Source organism: Aulonocara stuartgranti (genome assembly GCF_965226115.1).
Source record: "Aulonocara stuartgranti genome assembly, chromosome: 14".
In the NCBI taxonomy this organism is placed as follows: Eukaryota; Metazoa; Chordata; class Actinopteri; order Cichliformes; family Cichlidae; genus Aulonocara; species Aulonocara stuartgranti.
This window is the reverse complement of record NC_138950.1, coordinates 5,912,109-5,928,214: the sequence shown is the minus strand read 5'-3', so window position 1 is coordinate 5,928,214 and position 16,106 is coordinate 5,912,109. Positions and strand designations below refer to the sequence as shown.

General features: G+C 40.6%; 1 long non-coding RNA gene across 1 annotated transcript in view; it reads right to left on the bottom strand.

Moving 5' to 3' along the window:
- Positions 1-10,992: 10,992 nt before the first annotated feature.
- LOC309688292 overlaps positions 10,993-16,106 on the bottom strand; it is a 28,345-nt gene continuing 23,231 nt past the window's right edge. The window contains exons 2-3 of the long non-coding RNA XR_014271038.1: positions 11,256-11,323; positions 10,993-11,047 (exon numbers count right to left, since the gene is read on the bottom strand). This is a non-coding gene — a long non-coding RNA (uncharacterized lncRNA). The remainder of the gene's footprint in view (positions 11,048-11,255; positions 11,324-16,106) is intronic.

The window sequence follows — 16,106 nt, the reverse complement described above, 5'->3', positions numbered from 1 at the left end:
TAAGATATAATAAGATATAATAAAGGAAGCGTGACACGTTGAACTGAGGTACTTAGATAAATTTTTTCATATCAAATTTAAACCAAATTTTATTTAGTGCTGTAAAATATCCATGATTTGTAATAACAGAATTAAAACATGAACCTTTTAGGAGTGCAAGATTTTGTTTTTTTTCTCCCCCAGGAGTGTGGAGTAGATCCCTGTGAACATGCAGTGATCTTTCCTACACCTGGAAAATCACAGATAAAATTTCAAACTTGTGCAAAGATTAAGTACAGCAACACATGAAGGTGTGATACTCTAAAACCATAAAGAGTGATAAATATTGGCCTGCATTTGAGCAAATTAATATTGCATTAAATGGGTGAAATCTTCCTTTTAAAATGCTTATAATAACCCCTCTGCCTTCTTCTCTTCACTGTTACATCACTCAGCATTTCCATACTCTTAAGGTGCAGATTGTAAGTATAGTACAGATTGCTGTTGGAGATTGTAAACGGTACAAAGTGTCTGTTTTGTCCCGAGCCTTTTGATTTCTCCTTCTACTGCTGGGCTGTTGTGTTTCTGATTGTACTACTACTGTAAATGTGCTGAGATGGCACTAGATGGCGCTACAGCGCAAGAGAATGAGCATGACTTGGGCTCCCCTCCTGTAGATGTTGTCTAAAAGGTCTTTAGAGTAAATATATATTATGCAGTATATCCGAGTGGCTGTGTTATTTTAATATTTAACTGTAACAACGATGGATGTTAGAATTATTATACTCGTGGCACTTTTAGTGATTGACAGCGAGGTAATGTAGGCTGCTGTGCCATGGAAGCTTGGGCTGTGCTTTGCCTTCTTGTTTTGTTAATAAAGTTTTTACCCAAATGCACATGATGCTTTTTTCCCCCCCCTTTATTTCATCAGCCAAAAAGCCGAACATGATGCATTGATGTCAGTGATGTAAATGAATAAAAACTAACACAATATTCCCAAAAGTATTCACTGATCTGCCTTTGAATGCATATGAACTTGAGTGACATCCCATCTTGAATCCACAGGGTTTAATATAGCAGCTTCAACTCTTCTGTGAATCTCCAGAAGTGCATTTTATTCCTACAGAAGCACTTCTGTGAAGACTGCTATTGATGCGGACACATCAAACATGTCTCCGCTCCAGTGGTGGTGTGCTTTACACCACTGCATCCTACGCTTTGCATTGCACTTGGTGATGTAAGGCTTGGATGCAGAGCCGTTCCGTGAAGCTCTCTACCCACTGTACTTGAGCTAATTTGAAGGCCACATGAAGTTTAGAAGTCTATAGCGATTAACTCTCCAGAAAGTTGCAGACCTCCGTGATTTTACATTGCCTACTATAGCTGAGTCGCTGGAATTCTCAATCACTTTGTTAAAATACCGCTAACAGTGGAATATTCAGCAGTGAGGAAAGTTCACGACTGGACTTGTTGCACAGGTGGCATCCTGTCACGGTATCACGCTGAATTAAATGAGCTCCCGAGAGGGACCCATTCGTTTACAAATGTTGCAGAGGCAGTCTGCATGCCTAGTTACGGTACTTGATTTTATACATGTGTGGCCATGGAAGCGACTGGAACAACCATTTACTTGTGCTCCTTCTTCCTGATGCTGCTCTCTGCTAAGATTGCCACATCTGTCACAACTGTGGTCTTCTGTTCCTTTTCAGCCACCACTATGTGTGGTTGGTTGGCCAACAGATGCTTGTCTGTCTGGAATGAAGGTCCTTGTTGTTCTCAACCACCTTTGGGGGCGTCTTCCATCGGGACTAGGGTACTTAGTAGTCCATATGTGGCACAGATGTTCATGTGCACTATCCCAGTCACTTGGTTGTGCCTCTGTGTCAATTAGTGTTCACATAAACAAGCAACTAAATGCAACACATTACTCACCAAGCTCATGATATCAGATTTACATACATTTTCATATGATTAATAACAGATGGAAAATATTTGACATGAATACTGGGATAGTTGAGAGGAAATCAGCAATCAGTGGTATCAGTGGTAATCAGTGATGGTTATTTGCAACAACACTTCCAACATTGTTATGATGTACAGCAGCAATTCTGCAGTTTTTTACTTTAAAAAGCATGAAATGGAAACCCAAAGAAGATGATTCCAGTGTTTATCCAAAGAACAGCAGAATGCAATAAGCATAGTGACACTGCACTGGTGTTGTCATGACGGTCAAGTTTACCTATATCCAATGTTCCCTTCGTAAGAAGAAACAGGGCACGGTTTATCAAACAGGCCCCAACTGCTGCTGGCACAAATGTACTGTCCTCTTATGAAAAGTGCAGACTCCTTCCTCCATTTCCATTTCCATGTGGCCTAATGCAATCTTCTCTCACAAGGATTCTAAAAAAAATAGTTTAATCTCATTAGAAAACCCAGTCAGCATAGAGAACTCATGGTACTCTTTTCTGTGCTGGTAGGTTCCTAATCTTTATTTTTTTGTGGGTATGCATTTTCATTTTACTATTTTTACGTGTTTAAGGGTTTGTTTGTTTGTTTGTTTTGTGTATTTGCATTTGATTGTTTTTAGTTTTTCCTCTTGTCTTAGATGTTATTAACTTGAGCCCCACTTTTCCCTACCAACTGTTGCCCAGTAGGTGAGAATGCAACCGGTCTTGAGAGATTTATATTTTTATCAAGTCTTGTTTAAATTCCTTCGTTTATTGGATATGTGGGACATATAAATATATAAATAGGGTCATAAAACTTCAGAGTTAAGATAGTGAGTTTAATTGCACCAGCGAAAGAATTAAATTTGGGCAGTTAGATAAAATCAACAGAAATTACAGTAGTTTGTATACAGTCCTTTGATATACAACGTTTTTGCAGAAGTCTATACTCTGTACTGAAAAAAATAAATAAAAATATGCCCATAGAGGGAAAGTAGCAGCCAGGTACTACTAATGAAATGCACAAGATTCACTGATGATCAGCAAGTGTCACTACCTCTGTGTGTTAACACAATGCCATGATCCCAACAATTTCACCCCAAGGTCAGACCGTGCAATTCTCAGAGAATATTGCAAAAGCCCAAGAGCTCCATTGGAGACTCTCCAGGCCTTAGTTACCATGCTAAAGGTCATGATTGTAGTGATTTACACATTCACTAAGCAAGTGAAAGGCTGCTGTTTTGGAGAGACAAATCCCTTTGGTGTTCAGGCAACGGCTGAAAGTGAGCATTATTTTTTTATGATAGTAGAATAATTAGAAAATGCTCTGAGCAAGTCATTTGACTTGCTTGTGAGGAGGAAGCCTCTTCTCTCTGAAGAAAGCATGAGAGCATGACTAAGACTGCAAAGGTGCATCTGAAGAAACCACAAGATTTCTGGAACAATGTCCTTTGGACAAGGTAGAAATGTTTGGCCAAAATACGCAGTGAGACAAAAAATAGAACATATCAGCTCTGTTTGTCAGGTCATATCAGTATGCTGGTAGTAGATATCAGCACAAACATCTCATACCAGCTGACAGCACGGTGGTGGAGGGGTGATGATTTGAGTTTGTTATGCAGCCACAGGACCTTAGCCGGTTGCATTAGACTGTAGCAGCGGACCATGAACTCCTCAGTATCCTAGTATTTTAGAATCAAACATGAGTCTTTCTGGCTGAAATGTTATTGTGACCCCTGAGGACACGAGTGCATAAATAAGTGTTTGAAAACATCCAGAATAATGTGAGAGTCTGATAAATTCATCCTTGAAATTGTTAATTTAAGTTATTGCTGCTGGACTACAGAATCGTGACGTATACTTACAGTATACGATATAGTATAAGTATATCTGATGTGTCCTACATGAACATAACAGCTGACCTTATGCATTACTGAGGGCATTCACAAGATATATGCAACATATACCCAGCTCTACCCGATTAAATACAATAACACTTATGTTTCTATTTATATTTGTAGTTTATATTTGTTTTCATAACTCAACTGTGATATGACAACAAATATAATGAAATCATGAGGCCAAATGATCATGTGATGACTGTGATTTTAACTAGAAGGGTTAAAATAAGCTCAAGAACTGGAGGAATACATCCTCTCAGTCCTGCATAAAGCATTTATTAAATCAGCTTTTGGCTTTGCATCGGACCTGAACGTCACTCACAAAAGTGAAAATCTTCTAATTAATCTATTTCACTATCACATTGTATTTCCTGCATGCTCTTTAGTCTTTATACAACACAAACTACTCTTCCGATCTGGTCTGAGGACCTTTGATTGTCAAAGATCCCTATCACCAGCAACACTTTAGTTAAAACCACTTGAATTGCAGTCTTGAATGAGTATTATAGATTTCTTTTTTCCAATTACACTAAACAGCATTTTGCCTGCCCCAGCTTTAATGCTACTGTAGAGAAATACTGGTGTGGACAAAGTGATTACAAAGTGAACTTTAGAAGCTGCAGAAAAAATCAATGAAAGTCAGAAGCAGACGCAAACTAATGACAGAATTAGCTTTTTGTAGCATGACTCGTGTAAAGACCCGTGAGCTGAAAATAGTTCAGTTTGAAACCAAATACTTAGAAAGCCTGTCTTAACTCAGCAAAATCGTAAAATGATTGAATAGAAAATACTGATACAGAGTTAGTCATGTTGTTATTTTTCTTTTTTAGACTTATTCTTTCTCTTATATCCTTCTATAGAAAAACACTTTCACATGATCTTCTGTATTATTGATAGGGTACAATGTAAAGCGCCTTGAGGAAACTGTAGTTGTGATTTGGCGCTGTATAAATAAAACTAAACTGAATTCTGTAAACAAAGTAAAGCGTAACAGGTTAGCATCCTTACAGTCACTGATAACAGATCATCTTTTTATCTCTGGATCACCGAGGCCTGCTGTCTCATGATCAATCTGTGAGTATTTACTGTTCTGGTGGGTTCTTCTAAAAATGGCATTAGATTCTCTGAAAACATTCAATTTTCTGGAGGGGCTGTAGCAGTAGGTGGTGGAGGTATTATTGATGTATGATTCATGGTTGGGGATGATTCATCGCTAATTCAGTTTTATTAAGATACCAGCAAGTGTTTTATTCTTGCTGAGCTCCCTCGACGGGGGACGCACATTTCCTGTACATGGAAAGGATGAGACCGAGACATACAAGACCCTAAATGTTAACATAATAAACATCGATGTGTAGGAGGAGGGGGCATGGAAGAGACAGGAATGCTTGGGCTTATTAGACACATTCGAAGATGGAAGATAAAATATTCCAAGTGTTTTAGTAAGCTTCTTGTAGTTTACTTTGGGTCTGTACTCAAGGACAGGGTCGTGCATACTACAGGAAGAAACTGGAGCTACATGAATATGCATACCTGTTTACTTTAAATCCTTCCCACAGCGCAGTGCTAATGCTAATTCTGTGTTGACCGATCGGACCATGAAAATCTGTCTGTAAAGACATAATGTTTGCCCATTAACTGATTCATTATGCTTTCACGGCACATTACTATGAACTGGCTGATGTATGTGAGTGTAAATAATTCACAGATGAACTGCACTGTCTTTCAAATGTGTCTTACTGATTAAAATAATTATTTTTAGTAATACATCAATCTTATCACTTGGCCCACCTGTGGAGGGTTCATGTGTTTTATGTGCAGCAGCAGCATCTGACAGACTCAAAGCTGCAAAGTGCTCTGGATGTGGATTTCATCCCAAAGTCATTTGTGTGGGATACACAGCCAATGTCATTTTATACATACCACATGTCCTCCAGAGGTTTAGAGAGCGAGAAAGCTGGACCCAGATGTGCTATACAGAGACTGGCTGTGACCAACATCAGTTTCATCTTAGACACACTCTGATGTAAGGGTCTGAAGATGTTCAGCTCTTGTGGATGAAAGAGACAAACAGAGATGAGGGTTATACAGGGAGTGCAGAATTATTAGGCAAATGAGTATTTTGTCCACATCATCCTCTTCATGCATGTTGTCTTACTCCAAGCTGTATAGGCCCGAAAGCCTACTACCAATTAAGCATATTAGGTCATGTGCATCTCTGTAATGAGAAGGGGTGTGGTCTAATGACATCAACACCCTATATCAGGTGTGCATAATTATTAGGCAACGTCCTTTCCTTTGGCAAAATGGGTCAAAAGAAGGACTTGACAGGCTCAGAAAAGTCAAAAATAGTGAGATATCTTGCAGAGGGATGCAGCAGTCTCAAAACTGCAAAGCTTCTGCAGCGTGATCATCGAACAATCAAGCGTTTCATTCAAAATAGTCAACAGGGTCGCAAGAAGCGTGTGGAAAAACCAAGGCGCAAAATAACTGCCCATGAACTGAGAAAAGTCAAGCGTGCAGCTGCCAAGATGCCACTTGCCACCAGTTTGGCCATATTTCAGAGCTGCAACATCACTGGAGTGCCCAAAAGCACAAGGTGTGCAATACTCAGAGACATGGCCAAGGTAAGAAAGGCTGAAAGACGACCACCACTGAACAAGACACACAAGCTGAAACGTCAAGACTGGGCCAAGAAATATCTCAAGACTGGTTTTTCTAAGGTTTTATGGACTGATGACATGAGAGTGAGTCTTGATGGGCCAGATGGATGGGCCCGTGGCTGGATTGGTAAAGGGCAGAGAGCTCCAGTCCGACTCAGACGCCAGCAAGGTGGAGGTGGAGTACTGGTTTGGGCTGGTATCATCAAAGATGAGCTTGTGGGGCCTTTTCGGGTTGAGGATGGAGTCAAGCTCAACTCCCAGTCCTACTACCAGTTTCTGGAAGACACCTTCTTCAAGCAGTGGTACAGGAAGAAGTCTGCATCCTTCAAGAACAACATGATTTTCATGCAGGACAATGCTCCATCACACGCGTCCAAGTACTCCACAGCGTGGCTGGCAAGAAAGGATATAAAAGAAGAAAAACTAATGACATGGCCTCCTTGTTCACCTGATCTGAACCCCATTGAGAACCTGTGGTCCATCATCAAATGTGAGATTTACAAGGAGGGAAAACAGTACACCTCTCTGAACAGTGTCTGGGAGGCTGTGGTTGCTGCTGCACGCAATGTTGATGGTGAACAGATCAAAACACTGACAGAATCCATGGATGGCAGGCTTTTGAGTGTCCTTGCAAAGAAAGGTGGCTATATTGGTCGCTGATTTGTTTTTGTTTTGTTTTTGAATGTCAGAAATGTATATTTGTGAATGTGGAGATGTTATATTGGTGTCACTGGTAAAAATAAATAATTGAAATGGGTATATATTTGTTTTTTGTTAAGTTGCCTAATAATTATGCACAGTAATAGTCACCTGCACACACAGATATCCCCCTAAAATAGCTAAAACTAAAAACAAACTAAAAACTACTTCCAAAAACATTCAGCTTTGATATTAATGAGTTTTTTGGGTTCATTGAGAACATGGTTGTTGTTCAATAATAAAATTATTCCTCAAAAATACAACTTGCCTAATAATTCTGCACTCCCTGTATGTACGTTCTTAATCAATGCGCATGCTTCAAGACACTCGTGCTGATTGTGTTTCCCACTGACACCTCGTCTGTGACACAGGAGGTAGAGCAGGTCATCTACTAACTGCAAGGTTGGTGGTTCGTTCTCTGGCTGGCCAAAATAGTCTGAGCCTTGAGTTTCTTTAGATGGAGTTATCAGCAAGTGTGAATGCCTGAATAACGCTCTTGTAGAATAGAAAAGCACTGCATAAGAACCAGCCTGTTTACCATTTGGGTTTCAAACCTGGGGTGAGCATATTGAATGGTCCAAATTTTGGTTTGCGAAACAGAATTGATCCTGTGTAGGTGCCCTGTACTGGAAAATGTGCAGTGAAATTGTTGACATCAAAAATAGAAAATGACAGACTGCACACAAATAAACTCCAGGGGCCTTCTCTGCTTCAGTGAAACTTGAGTCATTAATTTCCTTAAAAGGCCGATTCAGTTCATGAGCACAAAATAAGGTTAGGTCTCAATGTCTTCCTTAAGGTCACCTTTGGTTTGTGTCCTCTGGTGTCCTTTGAGGTAAGGGCTGAAAACTGGAGTTGGTTGGCAGCTGCTTCCTGTTTTCTTAAAGTGGCAGAAGATGTGAGTGTGAATGGTTATCTCTGTTGCCCAGTCACAGAATGACAACATGTTGAGGGTGTAACTCACCCAAACAGATAGGCACACACCCTCTGTGACCGCAGTTGGATAAAATATTTAAGGAAATTAGGAAAATGATCGTATTGCATGGCTGCAGTTTAGCCGTAGGAGACAGAGCCATCTGTGTCTCGTGACAAACACTGAGAGACTAGCACAACTATATTAGCAGATTTAATGCAAATCAGGGAAGACATGGGCTGCAATTTATTGATTTTCAGTCTGGTCTGGTTGGCCTTTTCTTCACTGTGACAGCAGAACAACGGAGAGGTTGACTGGAGAGTGGGGTTTAATCCAACTATACCACTGGTGTCTGTCTGCTGGGACCAACAGAGCAACAATATACTTAAATTAGGACAAAAAAGCGGAGCAGACTGACCTCGAGACAAAACTGCAGAAACCAACAATCACTTAATCATCTGACATCACAAAACTAATTCATCCAAACAAAATGTACGTTTTGCACCACTTTGCACCCACACTGTTGGGTCTGAGGGACAACTGTGAAGGAGTTACTTAGAAGAAATAAGTCACACAAAAACATGAAAAATGTGACACTTTTCTGATGGGAAACAAGTCGTGAGAACAGAGAATAGACGGAGCCGTTCTCAGAGACCCTACAAAATGACACAGGATGGAAGATTCTGACAGTCTGGGGTCTCGTCCGCAAATGATACAACCCTGAGGCTACAACACTTGCACACATACAGACACACATGCGGACCATTTCATTAAAACTACACTGACTCACAGTTCCCGATCACTTACACAAACCCTAAATAGATCATCACCTCCATGTTATTTCTTCTTTCGTGTCCTCTTCCTGTTTTAGTTGCACATGTTTTTACTGGGAGATTTCACAATTTAAGATAAGATAAGATAAGATAGAACTTTATTAATCCCTCGGGTGGGTTCCTCTGGGAAATTTGACTTCCAAAAAAAGCACAGCAACGACCAAAGTTACAGTTACAGAACTGTTATATATATACACACACACACACACACACACACACACACACACACACACACACACACACACACACACACACACATATATAAATACAGAGACAAATATAAATAAAATATACAAAGGGGATAAATAGAATAAATAGGAATAAAAAATAAAAATACAAGTGAATTGCACATTTCAAGTATTGAGTCTATTGCACTGTTGACTATTTACAAAAAGTATTGCACAAGGTATTGTACAGTGAGGTGCAGAGGCACTGCAGCTTAGTTGTTCCCCCCTCCTTTGTCCTCCTGTTTCCCCTCCCTCTCCCCTCCAGAGAGGAGTTAAACAGTCTGATGGCGTGTGGGACAAAGGAGTTTTTAAGTCTGTTAGTTCTTGTCTTGAGGAGAAGCAACCTGTCACTGAACAGACTCTTCTGGTTGTTAATGGCCGTGTGCAGAGGATGCCCAGCATTGTCCATAATGTCCATCAGTTTCTTTAATGTCCTTTTCTCTGCCACTGTCACCAGAGTGTCCAGCTTCATGCCGACCACAGAGCTAGCCTTCCTGATCAGTTTCTCCAGCCTGGATGAGTCCCTCTTTGCTGTGCTGCTCCCCCAGCACACCACAGCATAGAAAAGTACTCCAGCAACCACCGACTGGTAAAACATCCTCAGGAGCTTCCTGCAGATGTTAAAAGACCTCAGCCTCCTGAGGAAGTACAGTCGGCTTTGGGCTTTTTTATACAGGTGCTCTGTGTTGCATGACCAGTCCAGTTTATTGTCCACCCACAGCCCGAGGTACTTGTACTTGTTGACCACCTCCACCTCCTCCCCCTCTATCTGAACTGGCAGTGGACCTTCTCTGGACCTCCCGAAGTCCACAACCAGTTCCTTAGTCTTTGAGGTGTTGAGTTGCAGGTGGTTTGTGACTCCATGCGACAAAGTTCCTCACCAGACTTCTGTACTCCTCTTCCTGATCATCCCAGATACACCCCATGATGGCCGTGTCATCTGCAAACTTCTGAATATGGCATAATTCAGAGTTGTAGCAGAAGTCAGAGGTGTACAGGGTGAAGAGAAGAGGGGACAGCACAGTTCCCTGTGGTGCTCCTGTGCTGCTGACCACTGTGTCAGACGTGATGTCCTTCAGCCTGACGTACTGTGGTCTGTCGGTGAGGTAGTCGGAGATCCAAGCCACCAGGCAGGGGTCCACCTCCATCCTGTTCAGTTTTTCTTGAAGCATACAGGGCCGGATGGTATTAAAGGCACTGGAAAAGTCAAGAAACAGGATCCTGACCGTGCCTTTTCCCCCATCCAGGTGTGAGTGGGCTCTGTGTAGGAGGTACAGGATGGCATCCTCCACTCCGACACCCACCTTGTATGCAAACTGTAGTGGGTCCTGGGCATGTTGTACCTGTGGTCGGAGGAGGTTGAGGAAGAGCCGCTCTAGAGTCTTCATAAGATGTGACGTCAGTGCCACCGGTCGGAAGTCATTCAGCTCATTGGGCCGGTTCTTTTTGGGGACCGGGACGATGCAGGATGTCTTCCATAGGGCGGGCACTCTCCCCAGTCGCAGACTGAGGTTGAAGACTCGTTGTAGCGGCTCCCCAAGTTCAGCAGCACACGCCTTAATTTATGCCAGAATTAAACGCTTGGAGAGACGCATTCTTATAGTATTCGTTTCCTATAGTCATTACAGAGTAAAATCTGCATTTACTTCATGTGATTATCGGGGGGAGTCAAGACAATGTGGGTGGAAGTTGACTAAAAACATTCCAAGGAATTCTAAAAATATTTTGATTTTTTTGCATGAAACTGTAAGTACTAAATCACATATCACTTACTGGAAGCTTTTTAGCCGCTTACACGCTGAACTCTTGCACCGCTCGACTGTTTACCATCCGTGGATCTGTTCCGGTTTAGTTACTGGAGGGTCTGCCAAGATGCTGTGTTTGGCCTTATCAAAACATCAATTAATATTCCAGACACAAAACAATAACGGACACAGACTGAGCAGGAGGGTGTCAGATAATCAAAACATGATAAAAGTGACATAATATGTCATAAAATTAGTGCATGAAATGTTGGTGTGTGTTCAAATACTGACATGCTCTTTCAATTTGTTTACTGCATTGTTTAGGAGGAGCAACGCTACCCATCTTTACCTCAAGAAACTGTTCTTCACAAGGACGGAGAGCAGGTAGTTGTGTTTGAAAGAGGCAGAGGGGTAAATCTAAGGAGCGAAGAGGAGAAGACATAATGGAGCTGGGAAGAGGAAGAGCTCATGGAGAAGGCTGATAATGCAGAGCATATCGAGCTCTCCATTCTTTACCACCGGGGTGTCTGAGCTGCTGCCGACAGCCTGTTGAGCAGTGTGTTGATGTATGGGGTGTTGCTTAATAACAGCAGTCTGTCTGCTGGTCAACCCACAGAGCGGAAAAAACCGCCAGGAGTCATTTTATGTACTGTAGGATTCAAGTGGCTGCATAAAAGAGTCACGCAGCACTTGTCTTCTATTCTAACTACTATCTACTGTAAGCATCTGTACAGCTTTATGGCTGCAGGAACAGATTGCACGTAATCCTCGATCGATACCATTTTGTTGTCATGTAGAATTAGTAGATTTTTTTCAGTACTTTGTTGTTGTGAAAGGCAAACAGAGCACAGAGCACAGAGCACAGGCGGCTTTGACATGAAAATAGCTCCAAAACATCAAATACTTTTCAATAGGATGTAATATGTTAGTCAAAGCAGGAGTTTGGAGGTCAGGTCTGCTTGAGCTTGAGCTGTGTGAACCTAAACAAGACTAAACACACACAAAAAAACATAGTTAGCATTTTCCAGCAATGCATTTACATTTATTTTGCACGAAGCCTTAAAGCTTCAAAGAGATCCAGACTTACTGTGCAGCTTTGGTACTGAGTTTTGCATTATAATTAATACAAACATTGCATGTTAATATGCTCACATACTGTCTCTCAAGTCCTGTTCTTCCATAAATGCATTCATGCCCTCAATTGTCACCATGATGACAATGATGTGGATAGGGCCTCATTGTGATTCATTGTGTAGCTAACAGACAAATTTTTTTAAGACATTTCAGGTAAAACCACACATCATCTTTGTTTTGCTGTTAGCGGTAATGCATTTTAAGCTGGCATCTTCACTGCAGGAATTTAGAATAATAAGTGGTCAGATGTTTAGGGTTCAAAAAGTGCTGTAGATAGCACGACGACACAGTCAAACCAGAATGTGGCACTCACACTTTCTTTTGGTTAAGGTTCCAGACTATAGAAGCCTCAAAAATGTCTGTCACATTTCATGCCACGCCATCTCATTAAGATATTTTCAGTCAGGTCAAAGTTTGCCATGATCAGTCAACTGACTCCATTTCCTCTATATGTAACATGGGCCAAAGTGGTAGACTCAAATTTCCCACTCAAATATATGGCTATTCCAGGGCTGCAGATGAATATGCTGTATTACAGAAGAGTTTTGTTCCAGGCTCACCCACCTCACTGAAAATACACCAGGTTTTCCTGAAAAATGCTGTGGACTGGCCCCAGATGAAGAGGAAGCTTTAATCTCTGCAGGGTGTTTATTTTGTCTGTGTTTCATGGTGATCTGGATCCACTCCAGTGTTTGGGAGACTCCACCTGTCTCAACAGAGCTGGTACTGCTCAAGGGTGTGACACATGTGGAGAAACTAAAGTACATGCTGATGTGAGCACTTTAGATAACATAATGCCACGACAAAAGCACACAAAGTTGGGAAGGGAATGTTCAACCGGCACAGTTTACATTACTCATACAATGGAAGATAGTTGTGGAGAAAAGATTCAGTCCTCTTATTAATCTGCAACGTCACTAATCTTGTGACGTTATAAATAAAACGAAATAAAAGCTGCAAACATTGTCCAAAAGATTTTTTGGCCTTCTCAGTTTCAAGATGCAGTTTATGTGAAAACACGATTCAACAATAGTGATTATTTAACATTTTTACAGTGGATGAAACAGCTGCTTATTGGGGTCAGACTGAGAAAACAGTGGCCACGTAACATCACCAGTGATGACTCAACTAAGTGAAATGCTGGTCACTTCACTAAAGATGCACATCATTCAAGCACAGCAAGATTTCTCATTTAGCTGCTCATACCTGTATTTTTCCAGCTGTGACATCCACCCCACTGCTCGAAAGTCAGAGGTCACTAGAAAAGAGCCATGCTTTTTAAAGAAAATCGTTGGATTACATTTGAGATAATACATTTGACTAGTTGAGTATCTGGAGCATCAGTTTGATTAAAGTTGCCAAAAAAAAGGAAACAAAAAAACCTCTTTTCAAAAACAAAACGCTGTTATATCAGGGGAATTGCCAGAATAGTTTTAAAACTGCCTAAATTCACAGAACAGCACAGAGGTGGAAAGCTGCAGTGTACCTCTGACCAAGAAGGAAAGTCCATCAGACTCTCAGTTTGAGGAATAGACATCTCACAGTTCCTCCGCTGCCAGCTTCATTATATAAATGCAATCCATAAGAGCCATATTCTGCTAGATTGTGAAGGAAGTAGTACACTGTTGCATGAAATCTTCAGTTTTTAGTCATTTTTATCTACAGTCAGCTGCCATATTTTTCGGACCATAAGGGGCACCAGATTATAAGACGCACTTTGATAAACGGGTCTGTTTTTATACATAGGGTACCCTGGATTATAAGGCGCATTAAATCAAGCAAAACAGTCAGATAAGTCAAACTTTACTCAACTCATTCTTCTTGCCTCTTCTACTTCCGTACCATTGATTCATTAATGTTGAATTCTCTAGCAGCTGCTCTATCCCCATGTTGTTGCAGTATATTAATGAGTAACCTCGTATCGTGGATGGATTATCTCAGTTGTTCTCCTGACTGAGGTTTGGTCTCTTTACAGCATCCTGCCATGTGATTGCATTTGTCCCTAACCATTGGGAACCCTCATGTTAACTTTTATCGAGTGGAAAAAGGTTAGCATTAATCCTCCAGCTTCACTGTGTTTATGTTATGCTAACATAGCTGTGTTGCTAGCGATCACGTAGGATAACGTTATATACCAGCTAGCACAACTTCAGTAACCCTACAAAAGTCACTGCTGTTTAGTTTTCTGTCTTCATTCATGTTAGAAGTGATAGCAGAGATGTACGTTTTATTTTTTTCAGAAATCTCTCAGTCAGAACATGCTATATCATGTTTAGGTGGAAACTAGCGAGCTAACTTCCTGCTAACTTCTAACTCCGTTAAATTTAATAAATTCTGTTTTCATGGATGCCTGGATGTTAAACACAATTGTTACACCTGATAAAGCAGCAATGCTGATCATTTTATTAAAGATGAAAGAATTTAGACAGTTTTTAACTCTCAGTGATGCCACAGTGCTTGTTTGACTTTGGGACCTGAAGCGGACGGAGTTTTGGACCCGCGAGGCTCTTGACTACCGTAGCTGTAATGCTCCGACAATCCATGAAGCAGTGCGGCTTCATAGCTTACCAAAGTCGTACTAAAACATTTTTTGATCTATTTTTGAGTGCTGTGTACCACATAAAATCGGTTCGAGGTCAGTAAGCACAACCAGAATTCATACATAAAGTGCACCAGATTATAAGGCGCACTGTCGATTTTTGAGAAAATTAAAGGATTTTAGGTGCGCCTTATAGTGCGGAAAATACATTATTTAAAATTGTTACTTCTAAAATTGTTACAATTTTCAGCCCCTGCTAATGTGATTAATAACACTTTTAACATTACAAACTGGAAGAAGACTGGAACGAAGGTTGTTGAAAATAACCCTCTACACCTGGGTAGATAATATTGCCGTCAACAGTTTATGTAAATGTTTATTAGAAATGTTTATTATTTATATAATAAACTATGACTATTACAATGCTTGTGCAAAAGCTGACTTATTTAGTATGCTGTTTATACTGTTTTTATACAAGACAGTATACAGTTGGTATAAAGGCTGAATTCAGTGAATGAAGCTAAGCATCATCACCTTAAATTCAAATTAATCGCTGCTGGATTTACCCTAACACTGACCATGAACACCACAGCTGCTCAACAGAATGGCTGTGGTTCAGGAGTTAGAGCTGGCCATCTACCAATCAGAAGGCTGGGCAAGATACTAATCCTCCAGGTTGTTCTCCGATGAATCCATCAGAGTGTGAATGGGTGAATGAGGCAAGTTGCATGAAGTACTTTGAGTACTCAGAGTAGAAAAGCAATGTATAAGAACAAGTCCATTTACCATTTACCAGTCAAATGCAGTGCATTTCTCTAAATTTGCCACAGTACAGCACTAAACTGTATTCTGATGCAACCTTTGAATAACACAAAGTTCATATACCTTAGTTTGTTTTGCAGGATGTTTCACCAATCTTTGATTTAAAGAACTGGGATATTACATGTAAGCTTTAAATTTCCTCTAAGCAGTCCCTACCTTTAAATATAACTGCTCGTGTCCGGTCTTTCTTACATCTTTCTCCCTCTCTGAGAGAAGAAGCTCTCATTCTTTTGTCTGCTTGGGAACTACAGCAGCTGGACCTTTAGCTAGCAGATACACTGTGATGATGTTGATGTTTGAAGGCAAACAGTGAATAATAATATCTTCCCTCAGCTTAACTATAAGCTCTTTTTTTGGTGCTTGAACTTTACAGAATGTTTTTTTCATTTCACCAATTTTCCCTGTAACCAAATATAATTTTTGCCTTTTTGATGCATTCAATATTTTAAAAATCTGTGATTGCCTTTTGTTGTCTTCTGACTTTGGAGCGAGCGTGTACACTGCTTCATTATACTTAAGTAGATAAACAAAGATGTTATAAAGGTCTGGGAGCATCTTGCAATGTTTATAGCAACAGATAACGGGAAAAACAGTGCGATCAACCATGTAAATAAACAGAGTTGACTGGTGGGAGACGTTTTACATCTTCACAAGAAATTAGATTGTATGTCTTACACCGAAAGTCAAAGTTGTGCTTTTAGTGTT